This window comes from Elephantulus edwardii, unplaced genomic scaffold (assembly GCF_000299155.1).
Source record: "Elephantulus edwardii isolate Elephantulus edwardi_28Jun2011 unplaced genomic scaffold, EleEdw1.0 scaffold00319, whole genome shotgun sequence".
Classification (NCBI taxonomy): domain Eukaryota; kingdom Metazoa; phylum Chordata; class Mammalia; order Macroscelidea; family Macroscelididae; genus Elephantulus; species Elephantulus edwardii.
The window spans coordinates 411,776-418,674 of record NW_006400069.1 but is presented as its reverse complement, the minus strand read 5'-3'; the positions used below and the strand labels follow the sequence as shown (position 1 = coordinate 418,674).

At 44.1% G+C, this 6,899-nt stretch overlaps 2 pseudogenes; one reads left to right on the top strand and one right to left on the bottom strand.

Moving 5' to 3' along the window:
• The window catches only part of LOC102876709, a 16,624-nt pseudogene extending 13,550 nt beyond the window's left edge, over positions 1–3,074 (bottom strand).
• A 2,009-nt stretch (positions 3,075–5,083) lies between these two features.
• On the top strand, positions 5,084–5,537 carry LOC102876308 (annotated as a pseudogene).
• Positions 5,538–6,899: the final 1,362 nt, after the last annotated feature.

The window sequence follows — 6,899 nt, the reverse complement described above, 5'->3', positions numbered from 1 at the left end:
ATTTGTTGCAGAAGACCAAAGAATGTGGCCTTTTGAATGGATTACATCTCAATGTCAGAAAAACAAAGATTCTTATCATATCACTGGACCAATAGAAAGCACCATGATGGATGGAGAGGAGATTGAAACTGTCAAGAGCTTCATCTTGTTTGTATCCACAATTAACACCCTTGGTACAAGCAGTCAGGAAATAAAGAGACGTGTTGTACTGGGAAAGTCTGCAGTTAGGGGCCTCTCCAAATTACTGAGAAATAATAATGTCAGTTTGAGGACTAAGTCACGTCTGATTCAGGCCATAGTTATTCCAATTACTTGCTATGAATCTGAGAGGTGGACAATGACGACAGATGATGGGGGCGGGAATTATGCCTTTGAGCTCTGATGTTGGAGAAGAGCACTGACAGCCAAGAGAACGAACAGATATGTCTTAGAGAAGGTGCAGATGGAATGCTCTTTGGAGGTAAGAATGATGAGGTTTCACCTCACATATTTTGGGCATGTTGCTAAAAGGTGTTATTCCTTGTAGAAGGAGATGATGCTGGGAAGGGTGGAGGGTTGATGAAGGAGAGGAAGACCCTCAAACAGGTGAATTGACATGGTGACTGCTGCAATGGGCTCTTTGTGTGTCAGGAGGTGTGAGCATGGCAGAGCTCACAGGGTTGCTATGAGTCATACTCAACTCAGTGGGACCTAACAACAACTCATGTGTGCAGCAATTGTCTGCCAGGTTGCTGTATGGGGGGGTGTCTTGCACATTGCTGTGATACTGGAAGCTATGCCACCAATATTTCAAATACAAGCAGAGTCATCCATTGTGGACAGGTTTCAACAGAATTTACAGAGTAAAACAGACTAAAAAGCACGTTGGTCATTCATTTCTGAAATAACAGGTCTTCAAAAAGCTCTATGAATAACAATGGAACATTGTTAGATATAGTAATGGAAACTGACACTCTCAAACTGGAAGATACTAAAAAAATGACTAGAAAAAGCTGCAAAAATCTATTAGTAATTGGAACATGGATTACATGAAGCATGAATCTAGGAAAATTGGAAGTTGTAAAATATTAAATGGAACACATAAAAGTTGATATACATTAGTGAGTTAAGATGAACTGGTATTGGCCATTTTGAACCAGAATTTCATAACATCTATTATACAGGGAATGATAAACTGAGGAAAATGGAGTTGAGTTCATAGTAAAAAAATTTTTTTTCAATATCTATCCTAAAGTATAATTCTATGAATTACAGAAATGCATACAAGGAGTGCATCTAATTCAGGGACAAAGAAGACTTGTTTTGTTAATACAACTATTCAGATATACACATCAATCACAAAAGCCAAAAATAAAGAAACTGAGGACTTCTATCAAGTTTTTTTTTCTTTTTTTAAATTTTATTGGGAAAAACATATTGAGGGTACAAGGATGTGAGGGTTGGGGGCAGAAGAGTGAGGATGAGCAGGGATGCAATTGCAGAGCTGCATAAATTGGTTGGTGGGGGGAGCAGGTGAAGGAAATGAAAAGGATCCAGTAGGGACCAGATGCTATAGGGGAATGATAAGCATTTTCCAATGGTATTTAAACCAACTGTCTTATTGATTTGGGAACTGGATGCAGAATCTCTGGCTTCTTCATGCTGAACAGGGGTGTTGATGTGAAGGGGAAAGGGAGGACACTTTATCACCTTACTGGCGATCTTGGGTTAAGGCTGCTTGCCTTCTTGTTCTGGTAGAAGATATTTTCCTGTCATTTGCTCCCCTCTTGACTGCAAAGTGTTTTCCCAGGTGGGTCCGGTGGGGATGACTGGTTGAACCCAGAGCCTTCATCCTCCTTTGCTTCTTCAGCTGGCCGTTGTATTTCCTTTTTGTCACTGGCACTGGGTTCAGGGTCAGATCTGAAGTAAAACTCATTGTTAAGGTTACCTATAGGAAAGGGAGCAAACCTAGGGAGAACAAACTTGTGAATTACAAATAGAGGGGTTTTGGGGGTGTTGCTTTCAGGTTTACTGGGGGAGAGGGTGGTGAAAAGTAGCCTAGATAAAATTCTCTGGATACTCTAGGCATATTTTTCCCCCCCACCCAGGGCTAGATGGCACAATCTGGGGACTGAGGAGCTCACCCTGAGGGCCATGAAGGCTCACCCTGAGCCAAGGGCTGAAGACTGCCCATCCTGGGCAGAGGGTTGTGATGGCTCGCCCTGAGCCGAGGGCCGAAGACGGCTCGCCCCAGTCTGGGGGCCGAAGACAGCCCATCCAGAGCAGGGCAACACCCCCCATGCGCTGGCTGGTACACTCCCCCTCTAATTGGCCCCACCCCAATCTGGTCCCCTCGCCTGACCGGGGACTATGTGGCCAGGGACAGCATCTCCAATTCCAGCACCTCCAGTTCTCCACTTTTACCCCCCCCATAAGTGGTCATATTATAATTTGAAGTAGGTGTCACTGCCCTCCCCCTTTATTAATGGCAAAGGGAACCCGAGAATTGTGAACAGGCGCCCCCCATGTCTAAACAGCTTTTGGCAGAAGCATTCAACAGATCAAAATATGTGGTGCATTTAGGATGTCAGTCCTCTTGGACATGCTGCCACTGTTAAGTGTCATCAAGTAGACAACTCACAGTGACTTTCAACAATCCATTGTATTGGTGATCATCTTCTCTGGCTGTCCAAGGAAACCTAAACCTGCAGGCGGTGGGGCGCACATCCCCAGTGCGGGAGGCCAGTGGGCACACACCATCTCCTGCACGTCATCTCCCGTGGGGGTGGCCAATGGGCGAGCACCCTTTTCTGCACAGGCGGCCGGCGGGTGCGTGCCATCTCCCATGCATAATTTCGCATGAGGGCGGCCGGTGGGCGCGCGTCATCTTGCGCGTGGGTGACATGGGGGTATGTGCCATCTTGCACGCAAGGGCGGCCGGCGGGCGTGCGCCATCTCCCACGCCTCATCTCCCACACAGGTGGTTGGCGGGTGCGCTTCGTTTTGTGCATGGGAGGCCAGTGGCCACCTGCTTCCCCTCCTGCCGCCCTCTTGGCTCCAAGAATTCTCCCCAGAACAAGTCCACTTTGCAGCATTGTGGCAGTTCCGCTGTACCAGTCTTGGAGAGGCCCAGTGCCTACCAGCCATCTTGGGTGAGGGAGTCCATAGGTTCTGGCTGTGGGAGCCTCATGGAGCTGCTGCAGCAGTGTGGCCCGGTGTGGGCTCTGCAGGAGGGGGTTTGGAGCCACGGGACTCACCCATTCCTCCTTGGGAATCCTTGAATTCCTGTTGTTGAGCCTCAATCTGCACTGAAGACCAGTCATCAACTGTTTAACTGTTCAATTATCAATAAACAGAAGTCTGTAGAAGGCCATAGTGGCCCTGTTCCAAGTGGTCCGCTGCTCCCACAGCTCACCACGTTGTCTCTGCCTCTGCCGCCATCTTGGATCTCTCTTGTATCAAGTTTTATAGTCTGAAATTGATTAAATATGCAATCAACATGCATTCATAATAATGATTGAAATGCAAAAGTTGAAAACAAAGAAGGACTGATGCTTGAAGATTGTCAAAATTGGCTAGAACAGTACATTGACAGAGAACTACAGCCAAGTTGTTGTTAGTATCATCAAGTTGACTCACAGAAATCCTATGAAAAATGGCTCTGAACTTTGCTCTAGCCATCCTCATCATCTCAGACACAGCTTTCCCCATTGCCACAATCACTGTCAATCCATCTCATCGATCATCTTTTTCTCCTGCGCTGACCTTCTACTCTTCCAAGTATAATGTCCTTTTCTAAAGACTGGTCTCTCCTGGTGACATACCCAAAGTATACAAGACTTCGAAACTCTTGCCTCCAAGGAACAAACTGTTTCCTTCTTCAGGGCAGACCTGTTTATTCTCTTGTCAGTCCACGGTATATCCATTATTCTGCAGTACCACAACTCAAAGGTTTAGATTCTTTTCCTGCAATCATTATTCATTGTCCAGCTATAAGGTGCATAGTAAGCAACTGAGAAGACCATGGAGTAGGCACACATTAATCTCTAAATTGACATCATTGCTCTTTAACATCCTTGACAGCAGATTTTCTCCTGACTGCTAGTGCCAAGAATGTTGATTGTAGATCCAAGCAAGATGAAATCACTAACAAATTCAATCCATCTATCACGATACTGCCTAATGGCAGGGTCGTAAGGATCTTTGCCTTCTTAATAATGAGATGCTATCCATGCAGTCTTTGACCTCCTTCAGAAAACACTTCAAGTCCTTCTCAGTTTCAGTGAGCAAGGTGTGTCATCAGCATAATGAAGGCTATTGATAAGCCTTCCTCCAATCCTGATGCCACATTCTTCTTCATAAAGCAGCCTCCCAGACAACATGTTCTGCATATAGATTGAAAAGGCATGGAGAAAGAAGAGGCCATAGCACCAGGGATATCATTGCTGATGTCAGATGGATCTTGACTGAAAAGCAAAGAATACTAGAAGAATGTGTATCTGTGCTTTATTGACTATGCAAAGGTATTTGCCTGTGTGGATCATAACTATGGCTAACATTAAGAAGAATGGCAATCCAAGAACACTTAATTAGGTTCATATGAATCCTATACCGAGACCAAGAAGCTATGGTCCAAATAGAACAAAGAAATACTGCAAGGTTTAAAATCATTAAATATGTGTGTCAGGGTTGTATCTTCTCTATAACTATTAAATCTGTATGTTGAGTGAGTCATTCAAGAAGATGGACCCTATGAGGAATTAGGATTGGAGGAAGATTCATCAACAATCTGTGTGAGCATATAGGTATGTGTGAGTGTGTGTATGTGTCTAAGTGCAGTATGTTCGCATATGTGACTATATATGTAAAAATGTAAGTGTATGGATGTATGCACATGTGTTAGTGTGATTATATGTGTCTATTCATGTTTACGTGCCTCTGTGTGAGTGTGTGTATGCATTTGTGAGTTCTATTCTGTGAGTGTGTGTGTGTGTACGGGTGTAAAGTGTGTCATTCATTAGGTAGGGAATGCTGCTTTGGTGCAGCGTGCATTGTGGGAGTCAAAAGTGCAAAGCATGGGGACAATGGCAGCACCAGATCCAAGATGGCGGCCAGCAGGAGACTAATGAAGGAGCTTGAAGAAATCCCCAAATGTAGGTGAAAAACTTCTGTAACATCAAGGTTGATGAAGCTAATTTATTAACCTGGCAAGGGCTTATTGTTACTGACAATCCTCCATATGATAAGGGGGCCTTCAGAATAGAAATCAACTTTCCAGCAGAATACTCATTCAAACCACCGAAGATCACTTTCAAAACTAAGATCTACCACCCAAATATCGATGAAAGGGGCAGGTCTGTCTTCCAGTAATTAGTGCTGAAACCTGGAAGCCAGGCACCAAGACTGACCAAGTGATCCAGTCCCTTATAGCCCTGATGAACGACTCCCAGCCTGAACACCCTCTCCAGGCCGACCTAGCCAAAGAATACTCTAAAGACCATAGAAAATTCTGTAGGAGTTTACAAAGAAATATGGGGGGAAAGCTACCCGTGTACTAAAATCTGCAGAGGTTGACCCAGAGAGTGTGAGCAGAGACCCCAGCAGTGTATTCAGACCCCCACAAAGCAGGACTCTGTGGAGAACTGACCGTGCCACCACCTGGCCTTTGCTTGTGACTGTTACTAACTTTCTACAGTTTTCTTAATCAAAAGTGGTCTAGGTAACCTATAAAGAAAGGATTAAAAATTTAAGATGTTAAAAAGAAAAAAGTGCAAAGCATCCATGGGGCCTTGAAAGAACTTCCCCGGTCCCCAGGAGCCAGCAGCTTCCACCTCATTAAGGTCTGGCTGCACAGCCACCCCTGAACCCTAGGTTAGATCTGGCTTCTTCCTTCTGCTATGTAAATACTTTGGGTGACATTTTGTTTCTTATTTGCCTTAAAAATATGACTTTAATGATAGGCTTTAAAGCAAAACCTAGAGAGTCATAGAGGTGCAATGGAGCATCTCCATTGTCATTGCTAGAAAGCAAATATTAACCATTGATGTTTTCTGTTACTCAGAGCAAATGATCTGTGCCACCAGTTTGGAGAGAGGAACTTTATGTAGGTGATACTTAGCTTAGTTAAATGAGAGCCACTTTAGGATATGAAGAATATTGCATTTGGCTAGATCTCAGGCACTTGGTAGTTCCTCTGTAAGTGATGTTTTGGACATTAAAGTTGCTGTGCATATTTTTGCTAGTGAACTAGATTTTGCATATTGATAACTTCTCATACAGAGCTGGATCCACAGAATAAAGATTTAATAGCATTAAGGGCTGGGTTCTAGGAAGGCCTGATTGTGACTGCACAGGAGAAAAACAGGAAAGGGTGGACCCAGATGTAAATAGCACATAGATATGGAGCAAGTTCCAAGCTGATGGGAGAAATTATCTCTGAGAAATAGGAGGAAGTAGAAACTTATGGAACACTAGAGAATTGAAACAGACAATGCAGAAGGTGGTAAGAAGACAGATCTTAGAATACACTAGATGAGATATAGTGCCCTTCTGAGGTAGTGTCCCACTCTAAGATTTCCCATTGGCTGCCCAAGAATGCCATCAGAGAAGGTTTATCTGAGTAGCTATAAAAGGACAAATGAAAACAACTATGAGATATCCTTTGACTCCAGTCAGAACAGCAAAATTTAACGGAACAGCAAGCAACAGATGCTGGCCAGATTGTGGAGAAACTGGAACTGTTGACGGAAGTGTAAAATGGTGCAACCACTGTGGAAGGCGGTATGGCACTTTCTCCAAAAGTTGCAAATAGAGATACCATTTGACCCAGCAATTCCACTACTGGGAATATACCCCAAAGAGACCCTAACTGCCATCCCAGCAGATAAATGTACACCCATGTTTATTGAGGCTTTGTTCAC